The sequence below is a fragment of the Ascaphus truei genome, chromosome 1, assembly GCF_040206685.1.
Source record: "Ascaphus truei isolate aAscTru1 chromosome 1, aAscTru1.hap1, whole genome shotgun sequence".
NCBI lineage: Eukaryota > Metazoa > Chordata > Amphibia > Anura > Ascaphidae > Ascaphus > Ascaphus truei.
In genome coordinates this window covers 176,351,390-176,369,181 of record NC_134483.1, presented here as the reverse complement: position 1 = coordinate 176,369,181, position 17,792 = coordinate 176,351,390, and positions in this window count along the sequence as shown.

The window sequence follows — 17,792 nt, the reverse complement described above, 5'->3', positions numbered from 1 at the left end:
TAGAGACATTACTCAATAGGAGCGTGGCCGAGCCACTAATGTTATAGTACAAGTTAAGGAATGTGTATTGCCATATAAAGTATAAGGGTTATTCTATGTGTTTAGTAAAGTCAGTTCAAGCATTCATATATACGTGTGTGGATATGTTTCTTGCCCAGGGGAATCTTACATGATGGGGATCCTGGGTAAGTGGAGGCGCTGCCGTTAGTATAAAGTGTTACCCCAGGCTCCAAGCTAGCAGAGGCTCAGATCTCCTGGAGCCACAGTTGTGTGCAGTACCCGTAGTCTCTTTAGAGTGTCAGAAAGAGGGCTACATTTGGAGGCGCTGCTGAGAGCTCTTTTTTCTCAACACTGCGCTATTTTTGTTCCGCCATGTTTGTGCCCTCACAGCCCAAGGTGCGTAAGTGGGCCCAACGGCCTGAAATTCCACTGGCCCGTGCCCTTGCCGTGGGACACGTCCCCGCTACCCTCTCCATGGGCACGGTGACTGATCAAGTCCGGAAGCTTCCGCTCCTGGATACTGCCCGAGTGCAAGACCATTATTATGACAAAGAGCAAAACTGGCGTAAGATACTATTCGTTACGGAACGGGATATATGCCCTGAAGCCCTTCCCTCAGTGCTAATCCTGCCCGACGCTCCCGGCATCCATTGCCCTTTAGTACAGGTGGATCATGTCGAACCTCTGGCTGCGTCCACACCACAGAGGGGTTACCCTGGCCCATTGAGTGCAGCCATGGCCACCCCCTTCCGTACCTCTGAAAGCAGTTTGAACCCCCAATGGCCCGGTGCAACTCCCATGAGCTCTAGCGCAGTCACCTGATGTCTGGGAACCAATCAGGGGGTTGGAATCACGAGAGGAAGAAAGGGAAGCATGGGGGAGAGACCACGCTAGGCAGGGGGGAAACAGAGGGCGAAGGAAGAGGTAGTGTGGGTGCAGGGGGTCCATGACCCGCCTGCACAGGACAGATCTTCCCCGCAGGCCCTAAGAGTATACCTGAGCCACCATAGAGTGAGTTGCTGCAGGGACACCCTAAAGTGGTAGCATTATCCCCTTACTGAGTAACAGTTAGGGACAAGGTACAGAGTTGCGGTTGCTGCAGTCATCTGGGACCAGGTAGCTGAGCATCGTGACATCAGGAAGCAAAGCGTTGGATCGACGGATCCTTTTTGAAGCTGTTACCGGTCACCGCAGTGACCGAAAGGTACTTACAACAAGTGCACCAACACCGGTCAACAGGCGCTGATCCCACCTTAGGGAACACTCTTTGAGGACACTAGTGGAGTGGCCAAAGGACTGAGCCTATACCAATACATTACAGTACATGGACACGGTGTGGGGCACGCGGTGACGGGATAGAGACATTACTCAATAGGAGCGTGGCCGAGCCACTAACGTTATAGTACAAGTTAAGGAATGTGTATTGCCATATAAATTATAAGGGTTATTCTATTTGTTTAGTAAAGTCAGTTCAAGCATTTGTATATACGTGTGTGGATATGTTTCTTGCCCAGGGGAATCTTACATGATGGGGATCCTGGGTAAGTGGAGGCGCTGCCGTTAGTATAAAGGGTAACCCTAGGCTCCCAGCTAGCGGAGGTTCAGATCTCCTGGAGCCACAGGTGTGTGCAGTACCCGTAGTCTCTTTAGAGTGTCAGAAAGAGGGCTACACTTACTTTACACGTCCATATTTCCATCCCAAGTTGCTTCTCATCTGCCTGATGCTTGTCTCAGATGCTGTTATATTGTGAGATTTCTCTAGAGCAGTCTTGACTCTTCCTGCGCATCACTCATCACTATCTTCACTGATTTGGTCCACCAGAAGCGTTGTCGCCCTACAGTGTAAAGGAAAACCGAACAATTTGTTTCAGTAGGCCCCAAATTTTCTCTAAAATAATTACAAGTTAATTTTGTATTACCTGAAAAACATGCAATAGTTTGCCATATGCAATGAAGCCTGAAAAAGAATGAGAATGTGTGAATGTCCTGTATCGCTCTGGGGGAGGTGTCGATAAGCAGTTGACTGTCCTTCTGCTATGCTTTGTGAGGGGGGAAGGTGCAACTTTGCCAGTCCGAGTGTGCAGAATAATACACTGTAGTTCAAAGACATAATTTGAACAGTTTTACAATAAAGTTTCACTGCAGTACATACTGTAAATAACATCGGTGTGTGTCTGAGATATTTCCATAAGCAGTATGCAAAGCAGACCAAGCCTAGCAAAAGGGGAAGGTTTTCAATAGTATAACCCCCCCCCCCCGCATATATACAGTCGAAATAAAAAGTGAGTGATTTTAAGAATGTAAAAATTGATAACATATTAAAAACATGCATCACAAGACTTTATTAGAGTAATAGAGGACACTTTTTTCTCTATAATAATTGCTACGAAAAAAGTACTGTAAAACACACTAATGCATTTTACCAGTAATAGCGTAATTACAATACATACAGTAAAGAAAACAAAAATACTTACTCTGTTGTGACTGTGGGACTCCGCTTTACACTTTTTGCCTTACCATGGGCATGATAACTGACAGTGCTTTTTGCTAAACTGAGGCCCGAAGTAACTAACCAGCATTGAATCTGTAAAATTCCGTGTCCTTTCTTGTACATATCCTGTTTTCTCATGCTGAGATCCTTTGAAATCATTTTCTTCGGCATCGCTGCTTTTAGAAAAAAAATCAAGCACAGAGGAATGTATATTCAATGTGCATTCGATGTATATTCAATGTACATTGAATTAACCAAAGTGATGGTGTGTATACTGTAATGTAATGGACCTCGCTCGAAAGGTTTTTGGGCGGAAAATAAAATCCGTGACCGCTTGGCAATTGGCCCTTTCTCGCCTCTCATCGCCATCTTTTCCAACTCGCTGTATTCTAGTAGCACTGATCAGCATCTCGCAGCTGATCGCCACTCTAGAATGGAGAATTTCTCTCAAAATGGCCTCGGCAAAAAAAGTTGGCTAGAAGCTGGGGATGAGCGGTGAGACGGAACTTAGAAAAAACAGGCCCTTTTACTGCCTCGGATTGATGCAATGCACCATCCCGACTCTTGCGTTCTGCTCAAGGATGTCTTCTCTCTACCACCTTTGTATCTAAAGCCCTCTCCCGCTTTAAACCTTTCTCACTTTCTGCCCCACACCTCTGGAATGCCCTCCCCTAAATACCCGACTAGCACCCTCTCTATCCACCTTTAAGACCCACATAAAGACACACTTGCTTAAGAAGCATATGAGTAACACCATGGCTAATACTATACACGATACATAAAGCTTGGCCCCCTGCAAATGCAATTACCTGAATGCCCTCCTACTGTCTCTGTATGTTCTCCCCACCAATTAGATTGTAAGCTCCACCGGAGCAGGGACTTTATCGGCTAATCGCTAAGGTAATGAAGGGGTTAACTACCAGTGCCATGCTTTTTGTGGGTAGCGGTGGTGGGTGAAGGGGGTATTCAGCCCTTGGTGGGTGTTTAGGCCTTGCGGGGGGGATGTGGGTGGACTTAACCCCTTCATTACATTTGCGGTTAATACCGCTGCGGTAATGAAGGGTTAACCCCTCCCGCTACCCGAGAGGCCTATACACCCATCCTTGGGGCCCATTTCACCCACCCCGCTACCCACAATAAGCAATAATACACACAACAGCCCCACAACCCACCTCCTAGGCCCCCAATAAACATTACACAATGTAATACACATTACACAAATTAATACACAACCCACCCCCTGTGCCCCCCCATACTGTAAAACCATGACTTATTATTTTACATACAGGATTAATACCCCAGGCCGGTGGGGTGGCCATGGGTGTCTGGGGCCTCCGTGTTGTCCCTGCTAGGCGTTGTTGGCCCCCAATGGGGTCCATGGTTGGTCCCCACAGGTGTCTGGGGGCTCTAGGGTGGTTCCCATGGAGTTCTGGGGCCCTCGGGTGGTCCCTGTGGTCCGTGGGGCCCACACAACTATGGGACCCCCGGTTCTTCCCTGCAGGTGTCCCCCGTGGGTACACAGGTGTTACCTGTGTTCCTCAGGTTGTCTCCAATTGTCCCCGCTAACACAGCGGTACCAACCCTGTATGTAAAAAATAAAACATGGCCTACAGTTAAATAAATACACCCCCCCCCCACCACCAAATACATACAGTACATTAATGGGCAAAATAACTATTATCCAGATACGGATAATAGATTATTTGCCCATTATTAAACACAACATTAGCCAGCATAAATAAAGTTAATAAATACAGTTCTACTTACCACAGCTAATATGAAGGGCGTCCTCCAATCAGATTGGGGATTTAGTTTCCACCATCTGATTGGCTGAATTACCATGTGACGCCGGCCATGTTGGGTTTAGTGACGTCATGTTAAAGGGAAATGAAGCACAGCCATTCTGATTGGCTGGCATCATTTCCTTTAAATGACGTTATTAAAAATAAAATCGGCACATGGTTTTAACAGCCAATCAGATGGCTGTTGAACCAGTTCCCGCCCAAATGTGATGTCATAAGCCATATTTAAGGTTGTGACGCCTCATTTGAGCCCAAGAAGATGACAAGACAACATCGGTTGGGATCTACCATGTGGTTTTTTGGATTGACAGATGAAGACAGAAGATTAAGAAGATTAAGAAATAATTACAGAAGAAGAAAGAAGAAGTTGGTTAAAGATATAAGAAAGAAGATTTGGGTACATGATCCGAATCTTCATGGCGGATGGCATCGAATGCTATTTGAGGCCTTCGTGGTACGTGAGCTTCCTGTTTCCCCGGGAGTCAGAGGGCCGGCGCTTCTAATGGTAAGTAAAATATTGCATGTTTGGAAATGTATTTTTTTACAGGTTTTTCCATTGGATGTGTATTTTTATTTTATTTACATTCACTGATAATGTATTAATCTGTACCCCTGTAGGGTTCAGATCCTGTACCCCTGTAGGCTGTGTAACATCAACATTTTCACATCTTAAGTGTACATCAAAAGTGTCCACAAGAGTTAATTTTGGAGTTCATATCTCTGGATGTTTTATTTCTATCTTTCTATCTTTAATCATGGATGCATTCTGAATATCTGGATTAACATTCTGATGTATCTCTTCAAACAGGTATGTGTCATTGAGCTGCATTCTACCAACCAACGAAATTAAGATTTAATTGGCTTTTGGGGTATGTGTCATTGAGCTGCATTCTACTAACCAGAGAAATTAAGATTGAATTGGCTTTTGGGGTATGTTTGTGAGCTGACTCCTATCAATTGAGAGAGAAATGATAATCTAATAACTATTTTGTATGTCTGAGTTGATTAGACAAACCCCTCCGTTAAGTGTTAGTCAAATGCATGTGAATAGAGTACTTAAGTCACTGTAGCATGGCTGTGAGCCATAAGGCTGTGTAACATCAAAAGCGCCACATCATAAGTGTACATCAAAAGTGTCCACAAGAGTTAATTTTGGAGTGGAAATTGAAGGTGAAGATTGGAGGAAGATCTGGACTCTGCATTACAGCTTTGCCACTGTGAGACATTAACTTTTAACATCTGTGATTTATTTGTACACTTTTATCCTCCAGTACCTGACACTGACATTCCTTAAATTGTACCCCACAAATCAAGCATCCCAATTGCCTGCACTCATGGCTATTGTCCCACACTCAGTCACTCCTACCACCCATTGTGACCCATTGTGACCAAGCACTGCCATCTACAGCACTTACTCCCTGACCTGCTGTCTCTGTAAATTTCCCATTAAACCTGTGTAAGCTCTTCACGGCAGGGATTTCCTTTCCTATTGTCTGATTGTGCTGCACTTATTGTATAACTAGCTGATATACCCGGCTTTGCCCGGGATTGCAGGGGCGGGATGGTGTGAAGGGCTGGGGGGGGGGGGGGGGGTGAAAGGCAGGGGCGGTGATATCGTAGGCTAATACAGGAATCAAGTGCAAGCATAAAAATTGGGACGTAATGACACAAAGTACACAATTATCAATATGAATCCTGAGGTTAGGGTGGTCAATTAAGGATAGCAAGAAATCACAGTAATAAATAGCACATATGTCTAAACAAATAATGATTGAAAGCATTGATTAAAAATGTCGAGTGCAATTGAAGAGGGTTGTGTTTGTTCAAAATGTTGGTAAGAACCCAGCGTTGTTGTAATATGTGATAGTGTAGTAAGGAGGGCGGGTGAGGTGTGTGGGTGAGTGGGTATGGAGGTGTGGGTGTTTGAATGAAAAGGCATGCAGGGTGGAGGGATGATAGGTGTTAGGTGGAGAGGAGTAAAGTGCGGGAGGCGTAAAGGTGTGAATGTGTGCGCAGGTGTTCAAGTGTGTGAGTGTGGAGAGGTGAGAAGGGGGTGATGTTGTGTGGGTGTGCGGCGAGGCGGTGAAATGGGTTTGACTTACAGATGTAGGTGGTCTGGTCAGGCGGCGATCCAAGCGTGATCCAGTCTGATGACTCCTTAGAGGGTAGGGGGGGGCGGTTAGGTAGCGGTGGTGGAGTGACAGGCGGCAGGTGGCGACCTGTGTAATGCGGCATGCGTTCTGTAAAAGTAGGTGATATACAGTAAGTGGCAGAGTGTGCAGGGGGGATGGGGAGCGGGTGGGGGGGATGGTGAGAAGGTGGGTGGTGGGGGGGGTGGGGAGAGGGTGGTGGTGGGGGGTGTGGGGAGGGGTCAAGGGCGCACAGCCGTTGAGGAGGGCCTGAGGGGTGATAGTGGGGGGGGGCAAGTCCGGAGGGGTGAGAGGGGGGGAGTGTTGTACTTACTTTTGGTGTCGTGGTCAGCGTCTCCAGGGGTGTGTGTGTGTGTGTTTGTTTGTTATGGATGTAATCCGCAGGTTAGGCTCACAGATCTCAGGGCTCACACAGTATGAAGAAGCTTCTGGGGTGTGAGCAGTCCACACGGGTGATAGTGTGGTGTGTGAGTGGAACAGTGGTTAGGGTAGACCGGCCAATAAGAGCCGTGTGGGGGCGGACCATCGGGGGGGGGGGGGGGGGGCGAGACACCGGCCAATGAGAGCCGTGGGAGGGCGGGTGGACCGATGGACCAATCAAATGGTCTACAGAGACTCACAACCAAGATTTTCACATTTCTATATATATATATAGATTATAATTCCCTCTACTGTATTCTTTATGAAGCGCTGAGTACACCTGCTTCCCAAGATACAGGCCCTGGTATGGGGTGCCGGTATCCCCCTGCTTTGTTTACATCCCATAGTCATGTGATCAGGACATTTCCATGCATAGGAGATACCGGAACCCCATAACAAGGCCTGTATCTTGGGAAGCAGGGGGTCCCCGGATCTCAAACCAACGTGCTTATGCTCCGGAGACCCCTTGATCATCTACACTATTAATACAATTTAAATGTAAAAATATTATTTTTACGCCGAGATTATCGCTGAGAGAGGTGCATCTCTCTGCTGCAGCAGACAGATCTCGCCAGGCGTGCCCTTCTCGCCATGTTTGCTAATGTTGCTCACACTGATATTCGGGCCTTTCTGCATACCGTGAGATCAACTCTGCAAAAACATGGTGAGTTCAAAACCCTGCCGAAAATTTCTATCGGACTTTACTGCATAGGCCCCAGGGTCGCTGTCATCATGAGGGAATGGGGCAAGTTCCATATAGATTGTCTCTACCAGGTAATCCACTATCATAACCATCCCGATATGAGACAACTAGTCCTGCCCAGATGCTTACAGTACACTGTCCTACGAGCTCTGCATGAGGATCACAGACACCTGGGCATAGAAAAATCCTTCAGTCTAGTGAGAGACTGGTTCTTCTAGCCCAAAATGCGGGAATCAGTGGTGCAATATTGTTGAAAGTGCCTGCGGTGCATACAGTGTAAAACACAGCCTAGATGTGCAGCCACAATGGGCCACTTAAAAAGCTTCGGTCCCATGGACTTAGTCTGCATGGACTTTCTCTGCATTGAGGCAGATTCAAAGGGCATCAGGAACGTCCTGGTAGTGACCAATCACTACTCCCGATACACCCAGGCATTCCCCACAAGGCTCAGAAAGCTCTCACAGTTGCCAAAGTGCTGTGGGATAAATACTTCATCCATTATGGGTTCCCTAATTGGATTCACTCCAATCAAGGGAGAGACTTTGAGAGAAAGTTAATAAAGGAACTTCTAAACTTGCTCAAAATCAAGAAGTCTCCCCGAAGAAGACGCCCTGCCGGAAAGGTTCAACCGGACACTACTAGATATGCTATGCACTCTAAAGGGTTCCGAGAAGACCAGCTGGAGCAAGCATGTCAAACCGCTAGTGCATGGCTACAATTGCACCAGACATGAATCCATGGGGTATACACTCTTTTTCATGATGTTCTGCCAAGAGGCACGACTGCCTGTGGACATCCGTCTCCGGGTTTCCACCGATGGAGTACCCAATATGAAACATTACAAGTATGTGAGATGTCTCCAGGATAGCCTTCATAGAGCATATCTCTTGGCAGAGAAAGCCACCGCTCAACTGATTGAGAGCAACAAGTGGAGGTATGACCACAAGGTCCGTTATCGGGAGCTTCAACCTGGAGACAATGTTCTCCTGAGAAATCTAGGAATACCAGGAAAGCATAAGCTAGCGGACCGCTGCGAGACGAGTCACAGATGCTGGGCCTCCCTGTATACCGTATCCGATGCAGATGGAAGGGTACGGGTCTGGTATCGAAATCACTTACTACCTATTCCTCAAGTGGGGGAAAGTGAGCCTGAATCCGCTTCAGTAGTGCCAACAAGTGAGTCACAGGAGTCTAGTGAGACTCCGGATGCAGTAGCAGAAAAAAATCAGGATCCATTGGAAGGAACTTCCACCATCACCAATGGAGACTGGTGAGCATCACCTGAAGAAGTAACAGGTAATGGGCCAGTGACCCATGTACCCTCCCCAGTCACTTCAACAAGCCGACAACTCAGTCCAAGAAGCCCGATCTTCATTCCACAAAGAGACAATGTTCACCTGGATTCACACCTTATGAGAGGGCCAGGGCCTAAAACCCATGGTAGCCTCTCCACCCAAGAAGACGACGGAGAAGAGACTCACAGGAGTCAAATAGTGAGACGCCCTCCAACAAGACTGGCATATGATTTGTTAGGAGCAACTCACTATGGGGCGATTAACGAAGCAGTGATAACTGCTTTTAAGTACGATAAATGGCTTTTAAGACCGATACTGCCTGCTGCATGATTCACCAAGCAGTGATAACAGTGTTTTATCACCCGTAAAAGGCATTTTTTCAGCCCCCCCAAAAAATGAAAAAATATATGTCCGATCAGGCAAAAAACGGCAAACGCGCCTTTTTTTGCCAGTCAGCGTGATTCACTAAACAGTGATAAGTGACTTTAAAAGCACAACAGATTTTTGCACAAGCTAAAGGCTGGCACAAAAGAAATGGAGCCATGAAAAAAATCATTGTTTATGTTTTATTCACCATACACAATTACTGAAACATGGTGGGATGAAACTCATGACTGGGCAGTTAATTTAGAGGGTTATTTCCTTTTTCAGAAGGATTGAACAAATAGAAGGGGAGGTGGAGTATGTTTATATGTTAAACCAGATCTAAAACCTATTATAAGGGATGGTGTTTATGAAGGGAATGATGAAAATGTAGAGATCTTGTGGATAGAAATTAGCAGTGGAGGTAAAAGTATAAAGAAAATGTTTGTAGGGATAAGCTACAAACCACCAAATATCTGTGAGATTGAGGAAGCTAAAATACTTTTGCAACTGGTGAAGGCATTAAAACTGGGTCATGTTTGCATAATGGGGGATTTTAATTATCTAGACATAGATTGGGGAAATGAGATTAGCATTCCAACAAACGTAAACAGGTTTTTGGGGGTGCATAAAGACAATTATATGACCCAAATTATTGAGGAACAAACCAGGAGAGGGGCAGTACTGGATTTGGTAATAACAAACAATGTAGAAGTAATAACAAATATTCAAGTCCTGGAACATTCGGGTAACGGTGATCATAACATGGTCTCTTTTGAAATAAATTATCAAAAAACAGATTACCTGGGTTCAACAAAGACCTTAAACTTTAAAAAGGCAGATTTTAATACACTGAGGTCTAATCTACAAGGAATACATTGGGATGGTGTTTTTGCAGGAAAAAATGTAGAAGATAAATGGGCAGTCTTTAAAACATTGTTAGAAAAGCACACTTATCAGTGTATACCCTTGGGTATAAAAGAAATAAGTCAAAACCAATGTGGCTAAATAAAAAGGTAGGGGAGGAAATGGACAAGAAGAGGAAGGCGTTTAGATTCTTTAAGTCAGAAGGAACAGAGACATCATATTAGAATTATAAGGAATGTAACAAAAATTGCCAAAGGGCAATTAAATTAGCAAAATGGATAATGAAAAAAGGATTGCAATAGATAGTAAGATCAACCCTAAAAAGTTCAATAAGTATCTTAATAACAAAAAATGAGAAAAGAAAATATAGGAGCCTTTCAGTGTGAAATCGGCAGGCAGAGTATTGGAGATAAGGAAAAAGCAGAGGTACAGCTCAACCCCGTTATAACGCGATCCGTTACAACACAAATCCGCTTATAACGCGATTCAAGCATGGCTCCCAATTTTCATATTTATGAATATTTTATAACACAATTAGTGGTATCTTAAATACTTTAATGTACAATGCATACAATTGTAGATTAGTTCTTACGCGATCCTCTTATAACGCGATGTGATTCTTTGGACCCCAAGCACAGCGTTATAAGGGGGTTGAGCTGTATTAAACACATTCTGATAGTACTGCCGCAGGAATAGGCCACTACCTCCTTATTAATGAACAATTGGTTAACTGAGGAAGAAGTTCATAAGCAGCTTGAAAAAATTTAAGTAAATTAGGCACCTGGCCCTGATGCCATACGTCCAAGGGTTCTCAAGGAGTTAAGTTCAGCAATAGCCAAACCATTATATTTAATATTCAACGACTCGATTTCCACAGGCTCAGCACCATAAGATCGGCGTAAAGCAGATGTGGTGCCTATATTTAAAAAGGGAGCTAGATCACAACCGGAGAATTACAGACCTGTAAGCCTGTCTTCAATAGTGGGGAAACTACTTGAAGGTTTAATACACGATAATATTCAGGAATATCTAATGGAAAACAAAATTATTAATAATAGTCAGCATGGATTCATGAAGGATACTGTCGCGGCCACTTTTATTCTACAACATCACCGCATTTTTCCTGGATTTTTTTCCGAATGCTACGCACTTCACCAGGTGCATGCCGCATTCATGTTGCATTCTCAGCCACGGTTCATGCGTGGTTGATGCGCGGTTGATGCGTTTATTGAGAATGGTTTAGATTTAATAGGTTGCAATTCTTCGCGTGTCCGCCAGATGGCAGATATTCATGAATTGTAATGCGCATGCGCTTCAGTAATGTGTCGACTTGCAGGTGTTTCATTTAAAAAAGATACCACAGTGGTTTATTGTAAATTGGCCTTGGGACTGAAGGAAGAGGTTACAATAATGTATCAATTTAGGCTTTTCATATTAAAGAAAGACAAACACCAGTTTCTGTTATTCTCCAGAGTCAGTCCCGCCGCCATGAGTGTACAAATGCAGCCCGTGTTACAAAAACCCGACAGAACGTACGCGTATTTAATATGGGCCGCGATTAATACAACAGATGATAAGATGGCAACAGTTGTTCAAATGTATAAGTATTTTATCGAAAACTATGACTTTTACAAATTTTCGCCAGCTCCTCATGTGTGGAAGCATGCAATAAGGAAAATGTTATGTAGCGATCCATGTTTTTTTCATATTGATCCCGAATTTATTGGAGGGTATTGGTGTGTATCACCGTGTTTTTCCTGTATCTATGATCATGCAGACGGCAAAAGATGAAAGGTCGTGTTAAAAATAAGTAAGAAATGTCAGTCGCTGGCAAGCAATGCGCCAGCACCAGCACCATAACCGGCTTCCAATAACGGTCCTACCGTCAGTGACAACCCTTGCTTTCTGTCCACGCACGGATACCTGCAGCCTGAGCCGGATTTCGCATACAGTTGAGCAAGCTTGCATGTACCTAAGTGATTTCCAGCCTCATCAGCTGACTACAAGTGTAGTAGTCCCGCTGTCAACTGTCAACGTGTATGATCAAGAATACGGGACTGGCAGTGGCCCGGCGCCGGCGTCAGCTGAATGAGAAATTCTATGGTGAGTAATGTTGCCGTATTTTATTCTGTTTTTTTTTTATTTTGAAAATATCAATATCAGTGCGATTCAAAAGTCAAGCGATTCTCCTGTAAGCAATATCATTGGCTGAGCGGCTTCTACAGTACTGCAGATACTGAACAATTGGTGGAACGCTAGGAGCATGCGCATTGGAACCTTCTTGAAACGCATATGCGTGTCATCACATCGACGGTAGGCGCATGCGCATGTGAACAGGAGACGTCCCCGGAGAAAATTATTGGTGGGACTGACTAGGAACTTCTTTAGGGGACTGACCATTACAGTAAAACTTTTAATTTTTTTTTCCTCAGAAAAGAAAATGGCAAATGGAGGGATTTCTATGGATAATATCGCTTTGTGTAACAATGCCTGCACATTGCTGAATCGGATTTAAAAAACCACGTACCAGAGTCTACAGTTTAGTGGCCGTTGTTATTGATTAGGATAGAATACCTGAAACTGTATGCTGATGTTTTCAGACCCTATACGATACTTTTTTATACATACTGTATAATAAACCCGAAAAAATAAAAAGTATGCATTTATTCTACATGTATTACAGTACATACATTATGTGTCTTCTATACGAGTACATACATTACAGTATGTGTCTTGTATTTTTTTTAATACTCTTGTGATGTGCAGTACTGAGCATGCCTACAGTATACAGTACAGTATGCCTGGACAGTACATTCTAGAAACACTGTATTTTGTTACAGTATCAAAGGAGACAATGGAACAATTTAAAACAAATCAACATTTTCTATTATTGGTGGAGTCAGTACAAAAACATTTATTTACAAATACTGTACAATGTAAAAACATTTTAAGTGCACAGCAATTCAAAACATCAACAGGTGTATGGTTTACTGCTAGAGAAAACATTTATGTACAGAAAGTAAAAACATTTACAGTCAGTCAGTACAGTATGGTTTACAGTCACATGTTGTTATTAAAAAAAATCCTTTATTCATAAAATATACAAAATGCAACATCTCCTTTATTAAAGTACAGCAAGTCAAAACATTTACAGTAGGATGGTGTGCAGAGCAGTCAGTCAGGCCTGCACAACTCCAGTCCTCGAGGGCCGCAAATAGGCCCGGTTTTCAGATAACATTTGAAAACCGGGCCTGTTTGCAGCCCTCGGGGACTGGAACAAAAAACTTATAAAAAATTTACAACAGTTGAAAACTCACGCAAATACGTACCCCACGAGATTGTCCTTCCATGGCCGATGCCTTCCATGGCGCAAAATGCCATTAATGCAGTCTCGAATGCCTTTCATTAAAGGATCTGTAATTGACAAAAAGCGCGGCAATTCCTCCAGAATTCCACCAGGACACGTGGTGCTTAAAAATTAACAAGGCATACTTGTGGGGTACACCAGCACTCATCACCCTATACTTCTCCCTGAGTGCCAGTAGCAGATCGCGCAGGATGATGTCGGGCACCGTATCGATGCAAGCGAATGTAGGTTGGGTTCTGGAAGCGGGTGTTCTTCTGTGAGCGGGTGTGCTTGTGGCGGCGGGCGAGGGTAGGTTGTCTGGGAGGAAGCTTTCCTCCTGTCTTGGTCGCCGTGTTGTTGTAAGGAATCCGCTCCGCAGTTTACTGGTTGCCTTACCTTGCAGACAGTGCAGTCCTGGAGCACCTCTCCTGATGTTTGCTGCAGCCTGGATTCACTCACCAAAGCAATACACACTCCCTCTGGTATCTATTGCAGCTGTGCAGCCTATCACTGCAACCTACACTTGCATTCACTCATTGGAGCAGTACCTTCACACCCTCCTCCGGGGATTGGCCCGCTGGCCTTTAAGTACTGTCTTCCCACAATGCTCCCTGCCGAGCATAGTCCTTACTGGATGTCACCATCGTTCTGCCACAAGCCCTCGCTTGTTCTCCTATGCTGATATCAGGTTCCGCCCTGCGTCCTTCAGCTTCCTTCAAGCCGCTTGTTCTCCTATGTTGATACCAGGTTCCGCCCTGCATCCTTCAGCTTCCTTCAAGCCGCTTGTTCTCCTATGCTGATACCAGGTTCCGCCCTGCGTCCTTCAGCTCCCTTCAAGCTCCCGCTTGTTCTTCTGTGCTGAAGCGGAGGTTCCGTCCTGCGTCCTTCAGCTTCCTGTTTCTCCTGTGCTGAAGCAGAGGTTTCGTCCCTGCATCCTTAAGCCTCCTGGATTCCTGCACTGAAGCGGAGGTTTCGCCCCTGCGTCCTTCAGTCTCCTGGATTCCTGCACTGAAGCGGAGGTTTCCCTGTGTATCTACAGCTTCCTGGTTCCTGGGGCCTACTCTTTCCCTAATCTAGAGAGGCCGTGTCCTGGTTCCTGAGCTGCTACAGAGGATTCCCTAGCCGGCTCAGGACTCTTGCGCTGTAGCACTGGTTTAAACGTGCAGCTAGGCGGTGTGTAAATCTGGTCTGTCTTCCACCTCCTGAGACCAGTACCATGGGCCATGGTCGCCGCACGTGCAGAGGCCAACCCCGCGCTCCTAAGCTGAAGCGGGGCTCTCCTGACTAGATATTGCCGAACTATTGCTTGAACAATGTTTATCCTGATGTCTCCTGTCCTGACCCTGGCTTGTACAACGACGACGCTGTCTTCTCCTATCCTGATCCTGCGATATATGACAACGAACTGCGCAATCCGGATCAGCCTGCGCGGTCTAAGGTCGGTGCTTTTACAACCCCACCTCAGCCTTGCGGTCCGACCCAGGTTTGTGGCGAGCACAACCGTGACAGTATGCTCGGCCTCACAAACTCGGACCCCGCTGAGGTGCGGGTTGGTAAGTTTTTTCCTAAAAACCTGTCCCGGTCTGTAGACCAGTCCCAGTTTGAGAATGATTATTTGTGCGATATAATACCCCTGATGGAAGATCCGTTTATGTCGGAGGGCTTAACTCCCTTGCAAAAGAAATGCCGTAATGATCTGGTTTGTAAGGCTTACTGCCTCAGAGACTTAAAACAGTATCTGGCCAGTGTTCTGGCCAGTGAAAACAGTGTTTTCTCCCCTGATTCCCCTTTAACTGGGGATAAGGTGAATCCTGTGGAACTGGTCAACGCCTGTAGTACACTCAATGCCCTGGCTTTATCATTGGACATTCCTTTAGTACTCCCGGACCCTTCCGTCATGGTGGCTCTCGCTCACGACACGCTGCATGTACTTTCCGTGGTATTGGATGATTGCTTGTTAAAACAGGATCGCCCCCTGGCCGCTAACGCCGTCCACTGGCGGTTTTCCTCTGCTGCCAGTCCTGTCGCTAAACCGGGGGACGTATCTCCCTCTCCGGGAGATGACCAAACGAACCCATTAGCAATATCTCCTAACGTAGTAACTGCCACAGTCCCTAGCTCTGATTGTATGCCCGGGTTCCCTGACACTAATGATATGTCTACGTTAACCCCTGCCGATCAGTCCTGTGAGGTTCCCCTGGAGAGTACATATGTTTCACTAACTAACACTAAGGTTCTAGTATCAGAGAATAAGTCCCTTAGTCCCCCTATTTCTAGCTCTGAATCCCTCTCTTTAGGTCTTGAGGGTTTTCCAGCTTTAACCTCTGCTAGGCAGTCCTGTGCGCTTTCCCCGTCAGAGAAAGAATCCCTGAGTTCTGTTCCCAGGGTCATTTCTGTATTAACCCCCGTGGGGCAGCTCTCTGAGTCTCCTTTGATAATTACCTGTTCTCTGCCAGCCATGGTTACGCCCCTAGCTCCAGAGGAGAGATTCCTGGTCTCTCCTAATACAGAGAGAAGATTGCCTATGTTCTACTCTCAGGCATTGTCTGCATTAACCCCTGTAAATTCTTGCTGCCTCCAAGTTAATGCCTTCGTTTTAGTCTCAGAGAATGAATCCACAAGTCAGACAGCAGTGGTTGCATTGAGGGATTCCCATAACCGTACGAGTCCTTAGATATTTTTTGCTATAAATCCCCTGCTTCAGCTCAAGTTTCCGCAGTTTCGCCTCCGGAGACTTCGGCTAAAGTTCTGGTTCCTGATAAATGTAGTCAGGAGTCAGGTTTTTCCCTAAGCTTGGTCGCAGAGTTCCTTCTCCCGGGTATTTCACTGAACCAGCCTGTCACCCACATAGCGGTGATTCCTGCTTCAGCGCATAGTTCCCACATTATGGAGTCTGCAGTAATTTCTGGTTTCCCAGACATTCCTTACCAAATACCTACTTCAGAGACCAGTACACTTATGATTAACCCCCGTGTACTGTCTGAGTTCTTCTCCTCTTTAAGCTTAGGGTTAAAAGCATACAGTAGTCTGTATGTCCCTCCTGGGGTTCATATTGTGTTCCCAGGAATGTTTACTGACGCACGGTTTTCTCCCAAAAGTGACGCTTTTTCATATAGATTAGTAAAAAGCCTGCACACTGTTTCCCTTTTCGCTGAATTGTGTCTTACTAGTTTTGAGACTCTGAGAGGTAATGAGTCTCCTTCTGATTCTGAAGCTCTTCCTACAATGATTATCCTGACTGGGGGTCCCCCTGATTTCTCTGTCCAGGCTAATTCCCCAGAGATCAGCATATCTGTGGTCACTCCCTTAGTACTGTCTAAGGTCACCATGCCTATATTCCAAGTCCTGGGGTTTAAATCTAAGCTATTTAGCTGTCCTGCCTTTGCTGAAACCCAGTTCCTCAGTACTGTGTCTAAATATGCCCCAGCAAACATGGGGTTACTCTGGGAAGAAATTAAAGCTCCTGTCTTAAAGGGTATTTTTTCTCACATGTCCAGCAAATCTAGAACCTCAGTAATTGTTTCTAAGTCACTTATCAATACATCTGATTTTTTCTCTAATCAATCCCAGACACCCTCACTATCGGTTAGGAGACCTGTGATCAGAGATTTTGCACTAGAAAACACACCTATTCATGTTTTTGTCAGGTTAGGTACCCCTGTGGTTAGGGCCATTGCAGTTTCGGAAAAGACTCCTTGTACTCCAAAGGTGCCTGTCATTAAGAGTTTTCATAGTTCATACTTGCTGCTTGTTGATTCTCAGGTCCCTGTCACTGAGGTACAGACTTCAGCTTCTGATGTTAGCTTCCCTCCCGCCACAACCCTGGCTCTGCCTTTTTCTCAAGATACCGATATGAAAATCCCAAGGTCTATTCCTGATTCACTGACAATACTATCTTCCAATGAAGATTTCCCAGTATTGCAGAGCTCTACTGTTGTTTGCTTCTCTGCTCCTGCCAAACCATGGTTTTGTCCCTCGGAATTTTCGGTTGCCCCTGTTATTTCCTCTCAGTTGGAAATACTCTGTACGTATCCCAAGATTTCGGTCCCTATGCCTGGTTTACTGCTTGCCTTGTCACCTTTCATACCAATACCGGGAGATGCTTCCAGCCAGCCTATACCCTTACTAACCAATTCCTGGGAGCCTTCTAGAGGAAAAATTCCTTGCAAATTCCAACATGCAGTGGTCAGCCAAGACTTTTTCTGTTACAAAGTTCCTCCTGGTGTATTCGATCAACTATCAGGGCCGCTGATCCTAGATTCTGGTTCATTTATTAAAGACTGGGCTTCCTGTAGGGGTTCTTCTGCCGTTTCAGTTCTGGTACCCTCTGGTTCTTCAAAGCCCTGGATTTCCAA